Source organism: Typha latifolia, chromosome 5, assembly GCF_019914945.1.
Source record: "Typha latifolia isolate L0001 chromosome 5, TyphaL0001v2, whole genome shotgun sequence".
NCBI lineage: Eukaryota > Viridiplantae > Streptophyta > Magnoliopsida > Poales > Typhaceae > Typha > Typha latifolia.
The window spans coordinates 6257593-6284023 of record NC_133090.1 but is presented as its reverse complement, the minus strand read 5'-3'; the positions used below and the strand labels follow the sequence as shown (position 1 = coordinate 6284023).

The window sequence follows — 26431 nt, the reverse complement described above, 5'->3', positions numbered from 1 at the left end:
TGTGGTTAAATGATATAGACACAGGGCCCAAAATGGTCGAGATCCCAAAGAAGAGGGGTGGCTCGACAGTCGAGGGAGATTAGAAGTTAGGAGAAATCTTGCCAATGATAGAAGTGGAAGGATGGTGAAGAGGGAGGAGGGAGATTATAGTAGATAGATGATAGAGAGGCAAAAAATCAATATTCCAATAGCATAATGAAAGTTGGCTGCCATTCATATATTTATAGAGGCTAGCCAACAAGTCCTAAAATAATATGTAACCCTAATTCTAGAGGATTTCCACCGAATGTATTCGAATATGCCTGATCGCGTTCGAATGCACCAAAAGACGTTCTCTGTATGTGCGAACGCGATGCAAGCGTTTGAACGCGGGCGTTCAAACTTGCACGACCGCGTTCGAACGCACAATATGCATTCTCTGTATTTGCGAACCTGATGTAAGCATTCGAACGCGACCCCACCTGCGTTCGAATGCGACCTCACCTTCGTTCGAACGCGACTTATAAGAATTTTATTTTAATAAAAATAAACAACTAATGCAATAAGAAAAGATCATAATTAAGTGTATCACTATCTCACATCAATAGCTCACCTCATATTTGCACTAAAATATCTTCTTAGGATATTTCAAGTCGCTATCACATACCACATATCTTAGAAGTTAGAAAAGAAATAAAGAGAGTTATGAGCTAAAGGCTCGATGAATAGAACTTTGAATAAGTGATGCCAAATAGAGAGGAAATCATATACTAGATAATATGAATCACAAAGGAGCATCATGTTATGAATGAGTATATGAAGATATCCTCAATAATATATAAATGTATAGTAGATATCATGTCATAACTAATCAAGTATACAATTCTTGATAATGTATAAATAAATCTCCATGTCATGCCATCACCATAACTCTCTCAATATGCTATATATGATGGATGCCAACCATGACCATATTATGATATCAAATGCAACCACATATGATGCATAATTATCACCCAAAAATTATATATATTAGGTGATAATAAAATTATATGCATTTCTCAATATCTCAACATCAATATCGACTCTAACCAATATCATCGTACTAGACCACTATAAATAGTCAACACCCGATATCTGGTCTTATCAACATGTTCGAAAGTTCAGAGTATACCTTGTCATCCGCAAAAGGTATCTCAATCATAATCATACCCTTCTATCCGCTAAGGGTATCAACATCCATCCAGATCGGGCACCCTTCTAGCTGATAGACACTACGTGAGGATAACTCGCCACATATGGCCTAGCGAACAGTATGTGTCCTAATATCTGTTGCGCACACAGAATAACAACCTTGAACGTAATGCCACAAGATCGCGACTACATCGAGCGATCAATTATCCACCAAATGCATCCTAACATTCACACACACTCAGGTATCCTCAAGCTTTCTATCAACTATCATATTAATTAGATTTTATGATTTCCTTCTAAATGATAGATCATATATATTTTATCCAGTACTACAACAGGTCATACAACTTAAGAATTTAGGTGGTGAAGAAACCAAGAGAAAAATGATGCAATGTAGTTTCCAACCATGTATCTAACACATGCATCCCCATACTAATCTATCACATGCATACTCATGCTAGAAATCATCTTAATATAAACTCATAATAGTATAGTCATCTCCAATCTGATACGATCTCCCCTTGGGTTAAGGTTTGATCAATCCCATTTTCAGATCTGGACAGAATCATGCATGGAACTTTAGAAGAGGATTCTGTAAGTTCTAGTTGTCGGATCCATGTGATGTGAATTGATATGTTATAGCTCTAGAAAAGAGCTTTCCAATGAATCTAGTTGTAGGGAAATTGGACGACGGGATCTGGAGATATCGTCAAATAAGTAGACGAATGTCAGGGAGTCCGTCGATGGATCCATGGATGGAGGCATGAGATCCGAGGTAGATTATGGAGGTGGTAGGCCGGCGGTAATGGGGTGGAACTGGTGAGTAAGGTGGTGGTGGAAGGATTATGGATGATGCAAAAGGGTTAGGGCAAGAGTATAGAGATTTGAAGAAGAGGGAGAAGTGGGCCGTCCCCTAAGGGACTAGGGTGAGTGGCCGGTTGAGGGAGGCTAGAAGTGATGAAGCCGGGAGATGTGGGAACGAGAGAGAAGGAGAAGAAGAAGATTATGGCAAAACTCAATTTATTCAATAATACCTCTTTGGTTGTCATCAACACCTTAAGAGGCTAACCAAACAATTCAAAAATTATAATTATTAACCCTAGAAACAGTGGATTTCTGCCGATCGCGTTTGAACGGGGTCGAATGCGTTCAAACGCACAAAAATCATTCTCTGTCGATGTGAACCTAATGCAGACGTTCGAACGCGGGTATTCACATTTGATCGCACATTTCACGTTCTCTATTTTTACGAACATGATGCAGACGTTCGCAAGCAAGTTCGAACCCACCCACCCGCGTTCGAACGCGACCTACAAAAAACTTACTTTTCTCTGAAATAAAACACTAAAAGAAGAATAAAAGACACCCATAAAGTATATCCATGCTCAAGATGACATCAATGAAGTCTGAATCGTATCACAATCATCTATGTATATTATCAGTATACTCATATCGTAGATCAATCTAATCAAATGCATGATATAATATGCTTAACTAAAATCATCTCTAGATAAGGTCATATAATCATGCTTGAGGCCAAAACATATATATATAAAATTATATAATATATTCTAATTTAAGAAAAGCGTCTAGGGGATAAGACTACTCACCGTCTGATCAGAAGACACAACCCATGTATTTCTCCCATCCGTCAACCAAACATCAACTGATTGCTAGTATGGTCCATGGTGTCTCAAATGAGGGGTTCAGAATCTAAAAATATTTAGGTAACATAAATCAGTCGTTTATCTATTTAAAATCCATTTGTGCAAAAAATGATGATTTATTAAGTTTTGGAGTTTCTAATCTTTATAACTGTAATAACCCAAGTAGAGTTAAAATAAAAATGGGGCCTCGTGCCATGCAAGCTGCATGAGCAGCTTGCATGGTGAGGGTGCCACATGCCCACGGCCAGTTGCCGCAGCCAACCGGTTAAGGCCAGCTGGTCGTGGCGGGCCCCGGCACCGCCACCCCTTTTCCCCTCCACCGTCGCGCTCTCTTTCTCTCTCTTTGTCTCTCTCTTTCTCGGCCACCCTCTCACTCTACTCTCTCTCTATTCTATCTCGCACTCCTTTCTCTCCATTACCTCTCACTCCCCCTCTCTTTCCTTCTCTCTCTCTCTCTCTCTCTCTCTCTCTCTCTCTCTCTCTTGCCCGAGGTTGGGCTCATCGGAGCCGAGCCGCCAGCGAGAGGCCGGCCGCTGGTTGGCCAGCAGCGGCCGGTGCCCTCCCCGTTGGCCCGGGTCCGCACCTCTCTCCTCTTCCTTCCTTTCTTCTCTTCTCTTCTTCTTCCTTCTTCTTCCTTCTTCTTCCTTCTTCTTTTCTTCTTCTTCTTCCTCAGTTGCTTCTTCTCTTCTTATTTTTCTGCAACAGTGCTAGGCTCGGCCCAACACTGTAGTAGGCCAGTGTTGGGCCAAGCCCAACACTAGTACTAGTGATCCATTATCCTTTTTAATTTTATTATTTATTTATTTAGGTATTTCTGTCTTAATTAATACAAATAGATTTAGACATTATTTATTTTAATAACAATACATATTCATCATTATGATTATTGTTAATTAAAATTAATTAATAATTAATTAGGTTATAAACTATTACACATAAATATAGGTAATACTTATATTTATTTATTTACTTACTTACTTATATGTATATTAGATTAATAGATAGATTTGTAAATTATAATTATTAGATTTATATTCTAATATTCTTATGATATACATATTAAGTAATTATATTAATTTATTATATATTGTTATTTTTGTAACAAATAAAATACTAGGCTTATGTATTTATTTATTATTTTATAAAGTAATCTCTAATTAATCAAGATATAATTATAGTTAGGTTTTCATCTATATTTATATTTTTATTCTTATCTATAATTAAAAATCTAGCTAGTTATAAAGATAAATAGACATTCTAAAACCTTCTAAATCATCATATATTACATGAACGGATTTTAATCAGATAAATAGCTAACATCATACTACTTAAATAATTTCAGATTTCGACCCCCCTATTCAAGACCCCGTGGACTTAGCTATCAAGGCTTGATCATTGTCGAAGCAACGTGAACGAGTGGTTGTTTGGTATTTGTTGTGGTGGTGAGTAGTCTTATCCCCTAAACGCCTTTCTCAAATTATGTTATATTATATATTATGTACATGTATGTTTTAGCCTCCAGCATAATTATATGACTTTATCTAGAGATGATTACAGTCGAGCATATTTTTATCATGCATGAAATTAGGCTGATCTTGGATATGAGTATGATGATGATAAATAGAGATGTTTAGAGATGATTATACTATTATGACTTTGTGTCGGAGTGATTTCTAGTATGAGTGTGCATGTGATAGACTAGCAAGAGTATGCATGTGTTAGATACATAGTTGGAGTCGGCATTGCATCATTTTTCTCTTGATTCTTGTTCCACCTAAATTCTTGTTATGCATTGACTCGTTATCGTACTAAATATATACATATGATCTGGCATTTAGAAGTAAAGAATGAAATGTAATTGATATGATAGTTAATAGAAAGCGTGGAGATACCCGAGTAGGCGCCAGGGTAGGGGTGCCTAGAGTGATGATTCTGGTCGCTGATATGCGATATCTCGTGGCCCATGTTCGAGGTCAGTTGAGTCTGTGCACATAGACAATCGGACACATGCCATTCGCTAGGTCATATGTGGCGAGTTATCCTCACGAGGTTTTTTATCAACTATGTGGGTGCCCGATCTGGATGGATGTTGATACCTTAGCGGGTGACGGGGTATGATTACATGTCAGATACTCTTGCGAGTCGCGGACTATGTTCTGAGCCTTCAGACATGATGTTGAGACCGGGTACCGAGTGTTGACTGTGCACAATGGTCTAGTGTGATGATGGTATACCGAGATGTCGGTGTTTGACTGTGATACGGAGAATTTCACCTGAGAGAGAGTTATGATGATAGTATGACATGGATATCTATTTATCCATTGTCAAAAATTATATACTTCTATCAGTTATGACATGTTGTCTACTTTTCAATTATGTAATATTGAGGAACATTCATATATTCATTCATGACATAATACTCTTTCTGATTTATATTATCTAGTACTTAATTTATTCTCTGTTTGGCTTCATTGATTTGGAGTAAGGTCTATTCACTAAGCCTTTAGCTCATGACTCTCTGTGTTTTCTTCTTTCCAAAAACTCAAGTGAACGAGAGGAGCAGGATACTCCCTTAGAGGTCTTGCCGATAAGTGAAGAGTATAGTGTGGTTAGTGTTATATGCTAGATGAGTTATCTTATCCGATGTATTAGTGGACATTCTCCAAAATGTGTCTATATCCTTGTCTTATATTTTAGCAGATGACTTTGTACTTGTATAATTATGTTTATACTACCGTTGTGTATATGTAGTTGTGAAAAGCTCTTGATGATGTGTTGTGGCCTATGTGGGGCCCAAGTAGGGTTATTTGTATACTGTTGACAGTTAGTGAAACACCCACTTCCAAAACTCACGTGTTCTTCACGTGGGTATGTCCACGTGATTCCCACGTGACCGGTCAGTGAAATATTCTCACCAAGTATTTTAAACGAACCAAGCAATACCATAATAAACCAACAAAAGTCCTGAAATAATAATATCACAGGCCTCAACAAGTCTCTAGGGTTACAAGTTCTTCTCTAATTTGCTAAAACATAAATACCCTCGCAGGGGCTAAGTTTAACTGAAATAAATAGAAATAACAAATGCAAGAAAAATAGGGAATTAAATCTTCTACTCCTCGATGTCCGCATCCTCTACAATCATCTCTGAAATAATTCCACCAAAAATGGCGGTGAGCACAGGGCCCAGCAAGTAGAATCTAATAACAATCTAAGAAGTATTACATGATAAGTAAAAATGCAGCTCATACATGTCAGGGTAAAGTACTTGGTGACTTTTTTATAGCTTTCATCCTCATAGCTTATCTTGCATAGAAAAATCCACACAGGAGTCGAGTCACAATAACATATCTCACACAGCATCACAAAAATCGAGGAGGACTAGTCAACTAGCGGTATTATCGCCCATACATGCCTGGCGACGCTGCATATGACTGGTTATCTGTGGCCATCAGACTAAGGACCCCAGTCGTAGGCCCATCAATATCGTTCTAGTAATCATCGCACAGAGCGAAACCATCACATACGGCTGAGAAGAGCACACAGCTCAATAGACGCCCGACCTGCGTCCTCGGGTGTACCGCTAGAACTACAATCCCTATCTCTCAATCATCTTTTCTAATATCATACTAGTCTAGTCTCCAATTAGGGCGGTGTAATCACCGAATGCTCCACGCTACCGACCTCGGGTGTAGGCCGCTAATATAATACCATATAACATACACTCTACCCCTAACCCGGGTTGAGTAGGTAAAAGGGCCTTTGCCTAACCGAGACTTGACTAATAGTGATACGTGCACATGGTGTCATGACTTCTATTATTTATTTAACATAATCATTACAATAGCAGTTATCATGATCAAACATGGGGTCTATCAATACTTGAGCATTAAGTGATAAATAATACAAAAAGAACTGACATGTAATTAAATGCAAATATGAGATGTCATATAAAATTCATATGTAAGAAGCATCATTTAACTACCACAGGTAAGATATGGCATAAGCATGCAATTTAAAGACAATTATAGAATTCTACTCGCCTAGTGTATTTCTGGAATTTGTCTTACTCTCCTAATCAGTCGGTTCTCCCTGAATTTCAAGATCCTTCCCGCACAATGCTGAATCTAATAATTTATAAATAAACATAAAGTTAATGGACTTATAAACTAACCGTGTTGTTGTGTATATTAAGTTTGATTTTCTAGGTCCGAGATATTATTTGTCCTAATTACTATAATAATGGTCATTAGAGCGGTTCGCATTGTAAATGTGAAGATAATAGAGAAGACTTAATATTCAATATTATTTTGATCTTGCGAAAATCACTAATTTTATTAATAACATGATTGAGAAATTATAATAATTACAAATTGTGCAGCTATCAGAATTTAAGAAAATAACAGACTCAAAATTAATTAGACTAGGGTTAAAGAAAAATGTTAAAGGTTGGGCTGAGCCCAAGGCCCAGCAATTTAAGTGAGGGTGAGAGGGAGAGAGTGGGCTGCAGACCCACCTGCAGCCCACTTGGACCAGCAGTAAAGGGCTGGGCTCCAGAGCCCAGTCAGGCGGGAGTTGGTGGACTGGGCTCCAGAGCCCAGTCCAACAACAAAAAGGAGGTGGGCTGCGGGGCCCTCCGCAGCCCACTAGAAGCTAAGGGAAGGTGGTGGACTGGGCTCCAGAGCCCGGTCCACCGAGACCCTTAGAAAAAGACATAAGGGACTGTGGACTTGGGCTGCAACGCAGCCCATGCCACAGTCCAAGGGAAAGAGAGAGAGAGCGGTCTCCTCGTCTCCACGACCGGGAAAGAGAAACAGAGGAGAGGGGTCTTGCTGCCGGCGTTCCCTGTCGCCGGCAACCCCCTCCCCTCCCCCGGCTCTAGCAGCATCACCCCCAAGTAACTTGGGCGCAGAAGAGGAAAGAACCTCCGGCTAGTGCGGCCGGCGGTGTGAGTTGAAGGACTCCATGGCCGGCGGCCATGGGGTTCTCAACCCAGTGCGAGATGGGCTCAAAGCCCGATCCTCGGATACCCAACCCTTCCAAGTGAAGAGGTGGGTCAGCCGAAAACGAAGAGCGAGGCCACCACCGCCGGTGGTGGCCGCTAGTGCCAAAGGATTCCGACGGTGGGAGGCGACATGGCATCGCCTCCCACGCGCCCCGTGGGTACCCAATTTGGGTACCTACAGCTAGGGGAAGAGACCGGGAAGCTTCCCGAACCGGTGGTTTGTCGACCCAGAGGTCGCCGCGGCGAATTTCCGGCGAAGGTAAACTAAAAATAAAATCCCAAATACGCATGCTTACTAAACTATTTTCGAATTAAACTAGCGAGGGCTAAAGGCTGACCGACGATCGAAGAGGGAGGGTTTTGGTCGCTACTAGGCGTTCCGGTGGCTCGTTGCCCGCGACGAAGACCTCGGCGGCTCGGAAGAGAAAAGGAGAGTAGAGAAACAATGAAGATGGGGAGATTCCGCAAAAGAAAAGAACCTTAGGGGAGAAGTGGGGTTAAATAGAGGAGAGGGGAGAGAGAATCGGAGTGGAGTTACTCCACTCCGGCGATCTTCTCTCCCACCTCTCGCAACTAACTGCGAGAGGTGGGGGAAAGGGAAGAAGGAGTCAGCGCACGCGCTTGGCGCGTGCGCTGCGGTTAGGGTGCACGCGCGTAGCACGTGCGCCAATTTTTTTTTTTATTTTTTTTTATTTTTTTTTTACGATTGTTACAGTTAGACTTGAGTTATTCTTAGTTTAGATGTTGTGGATAAAATCATGATGTTGCTACAAGTTTATTTGATTGTCAGTAACTAACTAAATGGTCAAGTGCTACGCACGTGTCGTGTGAGCTCGTGCCATGCACGTGTTTAGGGTTCGGGTGTTACAATAACTAGTTAGATTTACATTATAAATAAACTTTTAATGTTAAAAAATATATTATTATTATAAAAGGTCAGATATGGAATAAGAATAAAAGGGTTGCTCCTTTTTAGATAGAAAATAGTCTAAGTATGACATTATAAAAAAAAATAAAAGGCTAAATAGATAAATATATATATATATGAAAAACTCCTAGACACAAGTATGTATCTAAATACTAGGCAATGATATCACTCGTTCGCTTAAGTAAAAGTCTGAAGAAATATTACGAACGAGAGCAGAGATGAACGCCAAGATTTTAACGTGGAAAAACCCAAATGGAAAAAAAAACCACGGATCCAAACTCGGATCAAAATCAATCACTAAAATAGTAGCAATTACAAGACTGACTCACAAAACAACCCGTCGATCTAAACGATTTTGTTCCTCTTAGTCTTGCTCACTAGAACCAACGATTCACTGCTTCTCGTGATTGAAGTCCAACCTCAGTAGCCCTCGAGATTGATCTTTCGTCTAGATAGCCTTTAAGACGAAAGATTAAGTTTTATAGATGAGTAGAAACTTGTTAGTTGAAGAACCGATGTAGCCTCAAGAAGTCCCCATCAATAATGCTTCTTCAACCACCCTAGAGATAGGGCATCACAATCTTTATATATAATCTCCAAGATAGAGCCAAATCCAAATATTATCCGAACTCACGAAAGTCCATGATTTTCAAACTTCGTTGGTGCGTTCGAACGCTGCACGAGTGTATTCGAACGGCCTGACTTGATCTCAGGTGCGTTCGAATGGGCCCAAGTGCATTCGAACGTGACAGCTTGAATTCTTCAGGTTGTATTCGAATGCGTTTGTGAACGCATCTCTCGATCAGTGTGAATGCAGTACCCGTATTCGAACACGTTTGTAAACGTAGCTCTCGGTCTGTGTGAACGCAGTACCCGCGTTCGAACGCATTTGTGAACGCAGCTCTCGGTCTGTGTGAACGCAAGTACCCGCATTCGAACGCGTTTGTGAACGTAGCTCTCGGTCTATGTGAACGCAAGTACCCGCATTCGAACGCGTTTGTGAACGCGGTGTGAACTCAACAGCTTTTCTCCAATAATCTTGCAATTCTTCAAACCAGATATTTTCTAGACTTGCATAAAGCTCATATACATGTAAAAATACACTTAGAATATTTTGTACACAATTGCCAACAATTAAAAACCTAACAATCTCCCCCTTTTGGCAATTTGTGACAAAACATCTAGATTACAAGATATTACAAAGAAATCAAAATGAGCATTCAACAAGTCTAGTACATTTAGCACATCAATCCTTGCAAATAAAAATATACCAATCCAAGATCAAGTGAAAATAACTAGAAATGAATAACAATCCAAACACAAGTTATCAAGCAAGCATAAGTTCACAAGTACTTAAGCAAACAAAGTTCACAGGTACTCAAGCAAAGTTATTAGCTAGTAAACTTAAACCAATAATTCCCCCACGAACAGTACTCCCCCTACACCAGTAAACTCCTAAACACTAAACACACGTCTAAACTCACTAAACCTTACTCTCCCCTTTTTTGACACAAATGCCAAAGACTAGGAACTCAGAGGGAACTGACGATAAAGAGTCGACAACACGAAGTCGAGTACGGTCCCCTGACGAGCTTGCTCAGCTCGTAAATTATTCACGACCGAATGGAGGTCCTGCACCTGAGTGCTAAGCTGATCAAAACGGTCAGAGAACTGTGGTAACTCCCCCTTAGTATAAGATGAATCATCGTCAGAACTATCATCAGAAATGTCGAGGTGTGATGAACGTCCAGCGGCAGAAGAGGAGGACGGCTTGAGAGGAGACGACTGATCATGAGCTTGACTCCACTTAAGAGTTATCCGATCCAACGGTTTTTGAGAAGTAAGTGAAGCTTCTAAGGCATCCACTTGCACCCCACTCTCTATATGGCACCTGACCATTTGGTTAGTTACTGACAATCAAATAAACCTGTATCAACATCATAATTTTATCCACAACATCTAAACTAAGAATAACTCAAGTCTAACTATCAACAGCATACAGATAACCCTACTTGGGCCCCACACAGGCCACAACACATCATTAAGAGCTTTTCACAACTACATATATACAACGGTGGTATATACATAATTATACAAGTACAAAGTCACATACTAAAATATAGACAAGGATACATACACACTTTGGAGGATATCCACTAATACATCAGATAAGATAACTTATCTAGCGTATAACACTAACCACACTTTACTCCTCACTCACCGGCAAGGCCTCTAAGGGAGTATCCGGCTCCACTCGTTCACCTGAGTTGTTGGAAAGGAGAAAACAAAGAGAGTCATGAGCTAAAGGTTCAGTGAATAGACCTTACCACGAATCAGTGAAGCCAAACAGAGAGAGAATCATGTAATGGATAATATAAATCAGAAACAGCATCATATCATGAATGAGTATATGAATGCATCCTCAATAATATATAAGTAAAAAATAAATAACATGTTATAATTGATAAAAATACATAATCCTCGACACTGAATAAATATGTCACCACGTCATACGATCATCATAACTCTCTCTCAAATATGACATATGGTGCATGCCGACCATGATGATGCTATGATATCAAATGCAACTATATATAATGTATATTGACCACTCAATAATCAGGTAATCAGATGATAATGAAATCATATGCATTTCTCAATATCACGATCATCACCGACATCTCGGTATAATATCATCATACTAGACCACTGTGCATAGTCACCACCCGGTACCCGGTCTCAACATAATGTCTGAATTTGCATGATCTATTATAGTACTGGATATATGCATATAATCTATCATGTATTAGAAAATCATGAAAATACTTGTGTATATGATATGATAGCTAGAATGATATCTGGTCTAGACTGGTACTGGACATACTCTTAGCGTATGGTAGAGTATGGTGATGGTTAATGGTTGTACTCTTAGCGTATGATAGGGTACAACCATCATTGATATATGATACACTTAGTTATGATCTTTTCTTATTGTATTAGGTGTTTATTTTTATTAAAATAAAATTCATGTAGGTTGCGTTCAAACGCAAGAGGGGTCGCGTTCAAACGCCCTTGCGAACGTCTGCATCAGGTTCGCAAATACAGAGAACGCATATTGTGCGTTCGAACGCGGTCGAGTGAGTTTGAATGACCGTGTTCGAACGCCTGCATCATGTTTGCACATACAAAGAACGTGTTTTGGTGCGCTTGAACGTGATCGAGCGCGTTCAAACACGATCGATGGAAAAGTTCTAGAATTAGGGTTTCATATTATTTTAGGACTTGTTGGCTAGCCTCTCTATATATGTGAAAAGCAGCCAACTACATTATGCTATTGGATTATTGAATTCTTGCCTCTTATCTTTTCTCTAGACTTCTCCCTCCTCCCTCTTATCCAACCTTCCACCTCTACCGTTGGCAAGGCTTCTCCTAACTTCTAATCTCCCTCGACTATTGAGCCACCCCTCTTCTTTGGGATCTCGACCACTTCGTTCCCTTCGTCTACATCCCTAAATCACATCCACAATCCACCTTCATCTCCATATCCATCCATAACCCTAACATCAACTCCACCCGTCACCACTACCATCACCCATATTATTCCATGTTTTCATTCCTGCTATAGTTCGAATCTGCGAAGGGCGTAAATACCAAAGTTGTAAATCAGGAAGTTACAGATCTAACCTAATTAGTTTAGTAATTTTCTAACTACCAAAGAATATTTGACTAATTCCTGTAATATATCCAGATCTTGAAGGAATCGTTGCATAGCCCATCTTCGGTTCCAGATCTTATCAATATACTCTTAGCATATGGCAGGGTATGATTTTATTCTAAGATACCCTTAGCATATGACACAGTATGATTTATCTCGAGAGATACTCTTAGCGTATGATAGGGTATGCTTTGAGCTTGTAGCATGATATGTATCGAGTTTGGGGCCGGGTATTATAGTTTAGTATGGTGGATGACATTCAGAGTTAAGATAGATGAATGTGATAGGGAGAGATATGTGGATTATATCTAGCTCTAACATATACAATTATCTAGTGGTTAGCATGCATCATTCATCATCATTGATGTGACTAGTATCATTGGATCATGATTGTCATACATCATATGTTGTGATAATCGATGATGTTGTATTATAATTTCATCATGAGATATATTTTTCGTTGAGGATATAATATGCTTATTCATGAGATAATTTTAATTTCATTTATATATATGTCATCGAGGATACGTATATACATGCTCATACATGGCATCTTGCTTCTTTCTAATTCATATTATCCAGTACATTATTTACTCTTTGTTTGGCATCTCTTTATTTCCTTTCTAACCACTCCAGATATTAGGGTACATGGTAGAGACTTGAGATATCCTAAGGAGAGTGATGATGAGGTGAGCTATAGATGCGAAATGGTATAGATGATAGTTTATATAGAAATTGAGTTGTACAATTATTTGATATTTGTACTCCATTGTATTAGATGATGATTTGTATAATATAGGTCGGATTATGTTATACTCATGTATCAGTGGTTATAAGTTGTATCTTAATGGTTTATCATAGCCTGTGTGGGCCCTACTAGATTATGTAGCTGTCTAGTATGGTTGTTGTGAATATAGATATGGATTTGTGTAACAACCTAGCCTTAAAAAAATTAGTTTTGCATACTGTGGCCGGCCTCGTGCCCATGCAGTTGGGCATGGCGTGGGGGTGGCATGCACCCCCTAGCATGGTCGCAGCCATCTGGTTGTGGCCAATAGGCCGCGGCGGGCTCCAATGCCGCCGCCAAACCTCCCCTACCGCCTCTCCCTCTCCCTCTAAATATCTCTTTCTCTCTCTATCTTATTTTCTCTCTCTCTCTCTCTCTCTCTCTCTCTCTTTCTCTTTTTCTTACTTTGGGCTCGGGCCCGTCGGAGCCGATCCGCTGGCTAGCCACCCCAGCTGCTGGTGCCCTCCCCGCCGGCCCGGGTCTGCATCTCCCTCCTCTTTCTTCCCTTCTTCTCTTATCTTCTTTTTCTTCTTCCTTCTTCTTCATTCTTCTTTTCTTCTTCTTCTTCCTCAACTGCTTCTCCCTTCAAGGTTTGTTTACTCTTCGCAATTCCTCTTTCTCGCTTTTCCTTCCTCTCTTTTCTCTCCCAAGCCGCTGAAGCCTTCGTAGCGGGCAGCGAGTCACCGGAGTGCCGATAGCCAACCAAAAACCCTCATCTCAATCTTTGGGTTAGCCTCCATCCCCTATTTAGTTTAATTTGAAAATAGCCTAGTTAATCATAATTAATTAGGAGTTTAATTATTTCTGCCTTCACTGGAGAAATTCGTTGACCGACGACCTCGAGTCGACTACCCACTGATTCGGGGAGTTTCCCCGCATCAGCCCCTTGCCGTGGGTACCCAGTTTGGGTACCAATGGGGCGCGGGGGAGGCAATGCTATGTCGCCTCCCACCGCCGGGTTACTTGGACTCTAGCGGCCACCACTAGCGGTGGTGGCCCTACTCGTCAGCCTCGACTGATTCACCTCTTCACGTGGATGAGGTGGGTACTCGAGATGAGGGCTTTGAGCCCTTCTTTCACTACACTTGGAAGCTCCATGGCCGCCGGCCATGGAGTTCCTCAGCTCTCACTATCGGCCACACTGGCCGATGGTTCAAGCTCACTTGTAATCCAAGTCGACCTCGTCGACTTAGGGGGCCATTGGTGCTAGGCTACCGACGACGGGATCACCGGCAGCAGCACCACTTTTCTTCTCCTCTATTTTCTTCTCTAGGAAGGAGACGAGGAGAAGGGGTGAGGGTTGGGCCAACCCCCACCGCACAATCTATCCAACACTTGCCCTAATCCTTCCATCAACCACAACCCTTCCACCATCACTTTTCACCGGTGCCACCACATTAACGTCGGTCCACCATCCACCATTACCTAGGATCTCGTGCCTCCATCCACGGTTCCAAAACAGACCATCTGACCTTTGTCCACAAATCGGACGATATCTCGAGATCCCCACATCCAATTCGCCTGCAACTAGATTTGTTGGAAAGCTCTTTTCTGGGCCTTGAGCCCAGCCCAACCTTAGACCATAGACTAATTTAATTTTAGTCTTTTATTTTTTCTTAATTCTGTTAGCTACATAAATTATAATTATTTTATTTTTCTCAACCATGTTATTAATAAAATTAGGATTAATACATAATTAAAATAGGTATTTGAATTTATTAGTATTTTCAATTATCTTCGACACTTACAAATGTGAACGACTTTAAATGACCATTTTTTTTAAATTAAGACAAAATAATATATTTGGACCTAGAAAATCAAACTTAATTTATACAACAAGGTAGTTAGTCCTATAAGTTCATCAATCTTATGTTTATTTTATTTATAAATTATTAGACCCATTATTATGTGGGAAGGATCTCGAAATTCAAGAAGAGCTAACTGATTAGGAGAGTAAGACGGATTCCAGAGATATTCCAAGCATGTAGAATTCTATAATAGTCTACGAAAATGCATACTTACGTCATTTCTTACCTGCATTAATTAAATGTCGTTTCTTACTTGTAAAAATTACATGTTATTTCATACTTGCATCAATTACATGTCAATTCTTACTTGCATTATTTATCACTTAATGCACATATATGATAGACTCTATGCTTTGTTTATAATACCTGTTATTTTGATAATTATGTTAAATAAATAATAGAGGTCATGGCACCACGTGCACGTATCATTGTTAGTCAAGTCCCAGCTAGGCAGTGCCCCTTTCACCCACTCAACCCGGGATTAAGGGTAGAGTGTATTATATAGTATTATATTACCGGTCTACACGTGATGTCGATAGCTGGTGGAGCATTCAGGTGATTACACTGCTTTAGTTGGAGACTAGTCTAGTATGATATTAGAAAAGATAATTGAGAGGTAGGGATTGTAGTTCTAGCGGTACCCGAGGACGCAAGGTTAGGGCATCTATCGAGCTGTGTGCTCTTACCGCCATATGTGATGATTTTGCTCTATGCGATGATTTACTAGAGCGGTGTTGATGGGCCTACGACTGGGGCTTAGTCTGATGGCCATAGACAACCGGTCATATGCGCGTCGCCAGGCATGTATGGGCGATAATACCGCTAGATGACTAGTCCCCTTCGATTTTATGATGTTTTGTGAGACATGTCATTGTGACTCGGTTTCTGTGGGAATTTCTATGTAAATTGAGCTATAATGGTGAAAGTTATTAAAAGTCATAATGTACATTTTCCTGACATGTTATATGTTTGCATTTCTATCTATCATGTAATACAATATTCTTAGATTACTATTAGATTTTACTTACCCTATGCTCACCGCCATTTTGGTGGAAATATTTCAGAGCTGATTATAGAGGATACGGATATCGAGGAGTAGCAGATTCATTTCCCTATTTTAGTATTATTTATTCTATTATTTCTAGTTGGTATTGGCCCCTACGAGGGTATTTATGTTTTAAAATTTGTGTTGGACTTGTATTCCTAGAGACTTGTTAAGGCCTGTCATATTTTAACTTTAGATTATTTGATGGATTATTATGGTATTTCTAAACTTATCCAGATATTTTGTTAGATTATTTCATTGACATGTCACGTGAGAATCACATAGAAATTCTCCACGTGAGAAACACGTGATTTTTGGAAGTGGGTGTTTCACCTAATCAAGGCATCCAATCTTGATAGGTTTCATGCTTAGGTGTATTGAAATTCTTAGGATATTATTGGGCCTATTAACTACGTTTCTATTACTAACATTTTAAAGCATGCTTCCCTCCAAACCCAATGGGGCCATATTTTTATTACATTCATTTAGAATAATCGAATGCATGCTAAGAATTTTTGTTCTATTGCTTTGTTTAACTTTTCCTATAAGACTATTATAAGTCAAGTGGTTGCACATATTCTTCCTTCCCTCATAAGCAAAGAGGTGATCACCTTTGTCGTTGCTATGAATATAGTGATAATAATTTTGGTACCCAAGAGCCGGCACAATCTATGTTTAGATAGAGTAAGAACTTTATAGTAGGACAAGTTAGCTGGCTATCTGTACACCCTTCGAACCATGAGTTTTCAAAGAAGGTGGTAAATTAACTTTGAGCTTCTATATAGTTCCCTATACTTTTTTTTATTGACTAAACTGTGATCTTTATAAGCGGATTACTCATATGTGTGGCATTCACCAAGGTGATCCTTTTTTTATTATGAACTAGATCCGGATCGATTCAGACGTAAAAAAATTATAAAAATTTAGGTGATGATAGCCTCGTGAGTAAGGATTCCAATGGCTTTGGTTTCACCTAAATCGAAGGTTTAGATGAAATATATATAAATAAAATAGTAGAGTAATGTCAAAATAGGGTAAAACGGTAAATATCTAATGTTGTGACGGTTGTCGGAGGGTGGCAGATAACTAAAGGGTGGCATGGATGGCCATAAGGTACGGTGGCTTGTGGAGGTGATGGTGGCTATGGATTGAAGGTAAAATTAGGGTTTCTAACTTAGATCTACTCCTAAGAAAATAAATTGTTATAATTAACTTACTTCTACTCCTAGATTATCTTACTCTTACTCCTAAAATAAACTCAAAACTAAAATAATTTCTTAATACCTAGATGCTTGGATGAATAAACAAAGAAGTCTAACTTCTCTATATATAGAGGTCAGGTATAATGAGTTCTACTCGGACTTAGCCTTAAAGGTTTATATGACTCAAACTAGGACATACCTTAGAGGCTTATATGACTTAACAAAACTTGTCTTAAGGGCTTATATAAAAAAATAAATATGAATCAATTAAAAGATAAATAGACTCAATACATTAAGTCCAATATTCTCATATTGTGATCCGACATCAATCTTGTAAAAACCCAATCTTAAAAAAAAAAAATATTGGGCACAACGCGACCGGGCCACACTGTGGTGGCCTCGTTCCCATGCAAGCTGCGCATGCAACTTGCGTGGTGGGGTTGCCATGCGCCCGTTGCCGCTGCCGCAGCCAATGGGCTACGGCCAGCTCGCCGCGGCGGGCCCTGGCGCTGCCGCAACCCCCCTCCATCGCCATCTCTTTCTCTCTCTCTTTAAATCTCTCTCTCTTGGTCTCTCTCACTCCACTCTCTCTCCACCCTCTTTCGCACTCCTCGTTGCCGACGTCGGCCCGCTGCAACCTTCCTGAAGCCGTCGTCGCAGATAAGAAACTCTTCCTCCCTCTCTCTGCCTCTCTCTCTCTCTTGCCCGAGCTCGGGCTCGTCGGAGCCGAGCCGCCGACGAGAGGCCGGCCGCTGGCTGGCCAGCAGCGGCCGGTGCCCTCCCTGCCGGCCCAGGTCTGCAAGCTCCTCCCTCACCTCCTCTATTTCTTCTCTTCCTCTTCTATTCTTCTTCTTCTTCTTCTTCTTCTTCTTCTTCTTCTTCTTCTTCTTCTTCTTCTTCTTCTTCTTCTTCTTCTTCTTCTTCTTCTTCTTCTTCTTTCTTCTTTCTTCTTCTTTCTTATTTCTTCTTCCTTTCTCCTTTCTTTCCCTCAGCTCCCCCTTCTCTCTTCTTCTTCTTCTTCTCCTCCCTTCTTCTTCTTCTTCTTCTTCTTCTTCTTCTTCTTCTTCTTCTTCTTCTTCTTCTGCTTTCTTTCTTTTTCTTCTTCCTCCTCTGTTTCTACTCCTTTCTTTTCTGCACAATGCTGGGCTCAATGCTGGGCCGAGCCCAGCACTAGTGACATTGTTTTATTATCTACTTTATTTTATATTCATTTATTTATTTAATTAGGTATTACTTCCTTAATTAATGTAGATAAATTATTTAGACATTAATTATTTTAATAATAATATATATTCTTCAACATGATGATTATTAATTATAATTAGTATAATTGATGATTAACTAGGTTATAAAATATTATGCATAAATATAGATAATACTTATTTTGATGTAACTATGTATTTATATTTCTATTAGATTAATAGATAGTGTTGTAAATTATAACTATTATATTAATGTACTGATATTCATAATATATGCAATTTCAGTAATCTTAACAATTTATTATATACTATTGTGTGTAGAATAAGATACTAGTCTTATTAATTAATTAATTATTTTACATAATTAAGTAAATAATATATAACTTCTAATTAATCAAAATAGACTAAGAAATATAAATTTATTATAAATAGATCTTATCTATACTTATATCCCATTTATAATTGTTTAGCTTTTACTTTATAATTATATATTTAGAATATTAAATAAAAAGAAACGAACCTTTTTCCGTATATTATAACTAGCATTTTATAATAATAGTATGTCATAATATTTGAATCGTACCTATAATATGAATCTAGTTATGTGCAAAGTAAAAGAAGTGTTTTTAAACCAAATAAACCTTTATATTCTATTTGAGCTAATTTTAATTGGATAAACGACTAATTAATATTACTTGAATATTTTCAGATCTCGAACCCCCTTATTTGAGACTCCGTGGACCTTGCTAATGATGAGTGTCACTCGGTTATTTGACGGACGTGAGAGATGCGTGGTTGGTGTCTTCTGATCAGACTGTGAGTAGTCTTATCCCCTAGACGTCTTTTCTCAAATTAGGTTATATTATATATTATGTACATGCATGTTTTGGCCTCCAGCATGATTATATGACTTTACCTATTGATGATTACAGTCGAGCATATTTTATCATGCATTTGATTATGCTGATCTGAGATATGAGTACATTGGTGATATATATAGAGATGATTCTACTGTTATAATTGTATACCGAGTTGATCTGTAGCATGAGTATGCATGTAATATATTAGCATGAGTATGCATGTGTTGACGATAAAGTTGGAGACTACATTGCATTATTTTCTCTTGATTCCTATTCCACCTAAATTCTTGTTCTGCATTGACTTATTATCGTACTTGATATATGCATATGATCTGTCATTTAGAAGGAAAGCATGAAATATGATTGATAGGATAGTTGATAGAAAGCGTGAGGATACCCGAGTGGGTGCAAGGGTTAGGATGCGCTTGGTGGATGATTAATCGCTCGACATAGTCGCAATCCTGTTGGCCTTATGTCCGAGGTCGTTAGTCTATGTGTGCAGCAGACATTCGGACACATGTCGTTTGTCAGGGCATATGTGGCGAGTTATCCTCACGAGGTTTCTATCAACTATGTGGGTGCCCGGTCTAGATGGATGTTGATACCCTAGCAGGTGGCGGGGTATGATTATATTTGAGATACTCTTGCGGGTGGTAGAGTATGCTCTGAGCCTTCGGACATGATGTTGAGACCGGGTACCGGGTGTTGACTTTGCACAGTGGTATAGTATGATGATATGATATCGAGATGTCGGTGATGATTGTCGATGATTATGTATTTTATCAGTTATGACATGATATATTATCTATTTTTCACTTATGTATTATTGATGAACATTCATATACTCATTCATAGCATGATGTTCTTTCTAATTCATATTATCCAGTACATGATTTACTCTCTATTTGGCATCACTAATTCAGGGTAAGGTCTATTCATTGATCCTTTTGCTCATAACTCTCTTTATTTCCTTTCTAACCATCTCAGATATGTGGTACATGATAGCAACTTGAGATATCTTGAGAAGATATTTTAGAACGATGATGAGGTGAGCTATTGATGCGAGACGGTATAGATGATAATTTAACCGGATATTGAGTTGTACCAGTATTTAATATTTATATTCTTTTGTATTAGACAATGATTTGGATATTACAGGCCAAATCATAGTGTACTCTTGTATTAATTATTTTAGTTGTACTTTGATGGTTTGTTGTGGCCTGTGTGGGTCTTGCCAGATTATCTAGTGGTCTAATGTATATTATTGTGGACTGATGGATTATGTGATCATGGATAGGTTAGCAGTTTTTATTTGATGATGTCATGATTATATGTGCTCAGGTGACTATCTGTGCGTGACGGGCCCCGCCCAACCTATCGCGTGTGCCGCGCGTGCCGCGTGGGCGCGTGTGCGTGCACATGCCCGTGCCGGGCGAGGGCGTTACAGATCTGGTTCGCGTCAATCCACCATGATTTCGACCACCTTGTCCTCAAAGTGACTAGTAAGCTGGATTGCAAAAATTCAACACGCCTTGAGATACATGCACTTGATCTCTTCTACTAACCTAAGGCTAAAAATATGTTTTAGCCTAGGGGCATCGCTATGGGTTATATGGGCGTTGATGGTGGCTAGGCAAGGTTGCTGGCCAGTGGCAATCGACGTCTAGTGGGTCCATGCGGCGGTAAGCAGTAGAGGAAGCCCATTATTGAGCTTAAGCTCGAGTTGCTACTAAGGCGGCAACCACATGTCACCGGTGGGTCCCTTGGCGGCTATGGTTGCTGGCTGTAATCCCACTACCCACTACCGTAGAGCCTTAGCGAAGTCATCTCGATGTGGCTTCGCTCAGGCATTATCGCCGCAAGCATAGTCGTTGGGTTAGGCCATGCAGCAATCTTTGGTAGTTGTGGTGGCCACCATTGGGTTGCAGTTGGCCAGTGGAAGCTGACCGTGGCCACTGGTGGTCGTTGGAATACTAGACTTGCGACCACAAGGTGTGATTTTTGTCGCAGCTTGAAGGGTTGTCAATGGAGGCTTTTTGGTCGATTCTATAAGCTATAGTCGGCATGGATCAAGTGTGGAGGTCCCGTGGAAGGGACTAGGCATGGTAGCAAGCGTCGGGAGAGGCTTGATGGCTGTAGGTAGAAAGCTAGATTTTTTGGCCTTAGCCTCCCTCCACCGTAGGTGGGCAAGACGACGTTGGGGTCATCGCCGCCAATTGTTTTGACGTCGCTTGTAATAACCCAAGCCCAAGTAAAAAAAAACTGCACTGCATGGCACAACAGCTCGTGCCATCCAGTGGCAGTAGAGATGGGCGCCACGCGCCCCAAGCACCGGCCCAGCCAACCTGGCCGAGCCAGCTGGCGCGGTGGGCCCCTACCGCCGTCCCCGCCGCAGCCCCCTCCCCACCACTTCTCTCTCTCTCTCAGATTCATTTTCATCTCCCTCTCTTTCTCTCTCTTTCTCTCTCAAACACCCCTCCTCTCTCACTCTACCCGCTGTCGCCGCCACCTCCACTAACGCCGGTGAGCTTCCCTCTCTCTTTCTCTCTTTCTCTCTTTATCTCTCTCTCTCTCTACCTCTCTCTCTATCTCTCTTTCTCTCTTTGTCGGCTTTCTCTCGGACCGCCGGAATATTGAGCCGTCGGCAAGAGGCCGGCCGCTGAGTGGCCACCAGCGGCCGCACCCCTCCCCCATGGCCCAAACAATCTTCTTCTTCTTCTTTCTTCTTCTTTCTTCTTCTTCTCCTTCTTCTTCTTCTTCTTCTTCTTCTTCTTCTTCTCTTTCTTCTTCCTCTCCTCCTCCTTCTTCCCTTCTCTCCCTGGCTGCACCCTGCAAGGGGTGCTGGGCTCGGCCCGGCGCCGCCTTTGTGCATGGTGCCGGGTGAGCCCAACACTACTATATATATATATATATATATATATATATATATATATATATATATGTTAGGTTTTTATTTGTTGGCAATTGTGTACAAAATATTCTAAGTATATTTTTTCATGTATATGAGCTTTACACAAGTCTAGAATATCTCTGGTTTGAAGAATTGCAAGATTATTGGAGAAAAGCCGTCGAGTTCACACCGCGTTCACAAACACGTTCGAACGCGGATACTGCGTTCACACAGACAGAGAGCCGCGTTCACAAACGCGTTCGAACGTGGTGCGTTCACAAACAAGTTCGAACGCGAAATCTGCGTTCACACAGACAGAGAGCCGCGTTCACAAACGCGTTCGAACGCGGTACGTTCACAAACGCGTTCGAATGTGGTGCGTTCACAAACGAGTTCGAACGCGAAATCTGCGTTCACACAGATAGAGAGCCGCGTTCACAAACGCGTTCGAACGCGGTGCGTTCACAAACGCGTTCGAACGCGGTGCGTTCACAAACGAGTTCGAACGCGAAATCTGCGTTCACACAGACAAAGAGTCGCGTTCACAAACGCGTTCGAACGCGGTGCGTTCACAAACGAGTTCGAACGCGAAATCTGCGTTCACACAGACAGAGAGCCGCGTTCACAAACGCATTCGAACACATCCTAAAGAATTCAAGCTGTCGCGTTCGAACGCACTTGAGCCCGTTCGAACGCACCAACAAAGTTTAAGAATATTGGACTTTCGTGAGTACGGATAAGACTCGAATTTGGCTCTATCTTGAAGATCATGAGTACGGATAAGATTTGGATTTGGCTCTATCTTGAAGATCGTGAGTATGGATAAGATTTGGATTTGGCTATATCTTGAAGATCGTGAGTACGGATAAGATTTGGATTTGGCTCTATCTTGAAGATCGTGAGTATGGATAGGATTTGGATTTGGCTATATCTTGAAGATCGTAAGTACTGATAAGATTTGGATTTGGCTCTATCTTGGAAATCATATATAAGGATTGTGAGACCCTATCTCTAAGGGGGTTGAAGAAGCATTATTGAAGGAGACTTCTTGAGGCTACAACGGTTCTTCAACTAACAAGGCTTTTCTCATCTACAAATCTTAATATTTCGTCTTAAGGGCTATCTAGACGAAAGATCAATCTCGAGGGTTACTGAGATTGGACTTCAATCACGAGAAGCGGTGAATCGTGGGTTCTAGCGAGTAAGACTGAGAGGAACAAAGTCGTTTGGATCGACGGGTTGTTTTGAGAGTCAGTCTTGTAACTGCTACTATTCTAGTGATTGGTTTTGATCCGAGTTTGGATCTGTGGTTTTTTCCCATTTGGATTTTTCCACGTTAAAATCTTGGCGTTCATCTCTACTTTCATTTTTAATGTTTCTTCCGACTTTTATTTAAGCAAACGAGTGAGATCATTGCCTAGTGTTTAGATACATACTTGTGTCTAGGAGTTTTTTCAATATATATGCATAATTAATTTAGCTTAGTTAATTTAATGTATTTAGGTTATACAAATTAAATATAATTATATCGTAGTTAGTAAATAATTCTAATTATACCATGTTTAGCAAAACACCTGCAATATAAATTACTATTATTAACTTAATTCTTATTTTCTTAATTATCAAGGAGAATAATAGGTAGATAATTATGTTTTAAATACACTATTAGATAACATAATTACGGTTAATAAATAGCAAAACAATTATATAAATGAAGAGTACATAATTACAACAAGAAACTATCTTTGTGTCGAGTTAATTTAATAAATAGAAAGACTGACATATTTGTTATAAATAATTTCAGCTCCCGACCCCCCTGTTCAAGACCCCGTGGACTTAACTATCGAGGTTTGATCGTTATCGTAGCAACGTGAACAAGTGGTTGTTTGGTATTTGTAGTGGTGGTGAGTAGTCTTATCCCTTAGACGTCTTTCTCAAATTATGTTATATTATATATTTATGTACACGCATGTTTTGGCCTCCATAATGATTATATGATTTCATCTAGAGATGATTATAGTCGAGCATATTTTATCATGCATTCGATTATGCTGATTTGGAATATGAGTACATTGGTGATACATATAGAGATGATTAGAGATGATTCTACTATTATGATTGTTTACCAAGTTGATATGTAGCATGAGTATGCATGTAATAGATTAGCATGAGTATGCATGTGTTGACGATACAGTTGGAGACTACATTGCATCATTTTCTCTTGATTCCTATTCCACCTAAATTCCTGTTATATATTAACTCGTTATCGTACTGGATATATGCATGTGATCTGACATTTAGAAGGAAAGCATAAAATATGATTGATAGGATAGTTGATAGAAAGCATGAGGATATCCGAGTAGGCGCTAGGGTTAGGGGTGCCTGGAGTGATGATTATGGTCGCTGATATATGATATCTCGTGGCCTATGTCCGAGGTCAGTTGAGTCTGTGCGCACAGACAATCGGACACATGCCGTTAGCTAAGGCATATGTGGCAAGTTATCCTCACGAGGTTTCTATCAACTATGTGGGGTGCCCGGTCTGGATGGATGTTGATACTCTTAGCGGATGGCAGGGTATGGTTATATTTGAGATACTCCTTGCCGATGGCAGAGTATGCTCGAAGCTTTCAAGCATGATGTTGAGACCGGGTACCGGGTGTTGACTGTGCACAGTGGTCTAGTATGATGATATTATACCAGGATATCGGTGATGATCGTGATGTTAAGAAATGCATATGATTTCATTATTATCTGACATATACATCATATATGATTGCATTTGATATCATAGTATTGTCATGGTCGGCATGCATCATATATCATATTTGAGAGAGAGTTATGATGATCATATGACGTGGTGATCTGTTTATTCATTGTCGAGGATTATGTATTATTATCAATTATGACATGTTATATATATTTTATTTATGTATTATTGAGGACACATTCATTTACTTATTCATGACATGATACTCTTTCTAATTCATATTATCCAGTACTTTACTCTCTGTTTGGCATCACTGATTCGGGGTAAGGTCTATTCACTGAGCCTTTAGCTCGTGACTCTCTTTGTTTTCTCCTTTTCCAAAAACCCAAGTGAACGAGAGGAGCAGGATTCTCCCTTAGAGGTCTTGCCGGTGAGTGAGGAGTAGAGTGTGATTAGTGTTATATGTCAGATGAGTTATCTTATCTAATGTATCAGTAGACCTTCTCTAAAGTGTATCTGTATCATTGTCTTATATTTTAGCAGGTGACCTTGTACTTGTATAATTATACATATACCTCTGTTGTGTATATGTAGTTGTGAAAAACTCTTGATGATATGTTGTGGCCTGTGTGGGGCCAAGGTAGGGTTATCTGTATGCTGTTGACAGTTAGACTTGAGTTATTCTCGGTCTAGATATTGTGGATAAAATTATGATGTTGCTATAGGTTTATTTGATTGTTAGTATCCAACCAAATGGTCAGGTGCTACGCACGTGCCGTATGGGCTCGTGCCATGCACGTGTTCAGGGTTTGGGTGTTACATCGCTACAACGGTATTCTAGGTCTATAGTGGGGCCTCCACTATGGCCAGAAGAGGGGTTGAGACTGTGGTTTGGGCCAAATTATCCCCTCCCCCACAGCTTGGATCGTTCACGCTGTGGGGGCCAATTTCTGTTGTAGCCAGCGGTGTTGGTGGCATAGGGTGGTGGTAACGAGCCTGGATAAGGAGGGTTGCTGCCAAGGCTTGATTTCTCTCGGTGCTCTTTGCATAAGATATAGGGACCTCCTTAGAAAATTCTTTAGAAAATGCCTTTGCCCATGTGGACAATTCATCATCGGCGGCTGCTAGTGGTGGCGGTGGCACCGAATAAGACCTAGTCAGTATGGAGATGAATTCTTGGTCCTCTATGATAGTGATTTTTCTCGAATTTGTCTTGGATCACGTGTTCACCAACGACCGAGGAACGGTGGCTTTGCTACCAATATTACGAACAAGATCTGGATATAAGAAAATTATGAAAATTTAAGTGAGTAGCCTCGTGAGTTAGGGTTTTAATGGCTCTAGTTTTACCTAAATCGAATGTCAAAATTAAAAAAAGAATATAAATAAAAGAGTAGAGCAAGGTCAAAACGGGATATACAATAAATATTCGACGTTGT

The 26431-nt window shown here is 40.1% G+C and overlaps 1 long non-coding RNA gene across 2 annotated transcripts; it reads left to right on the top strand.

Moving 5' to 3' along the window:
- The first annotated feature begins 1352 nt into the window (after positions 1-1352).
- On the top strand, positions 1353-20667 carry LOC140788318 (uncharacterized). Of its 2 annotated transcripts, XR_012109009.1 has the most exons (4): positions 1353-1415; positions 4183-4282; positions 19242-19348; positions 20380-20667. It is a non-coding gene; the product is annotated as an uncharacterized lncRNA (long non-coding RNA). The 2 variants fall into 2 exon arrangements; XR_012109010.1 differs by lacking the exon at positions 19242-19348.
- Positions 20668-26431: the final 5764 nt, after the last annotated feature.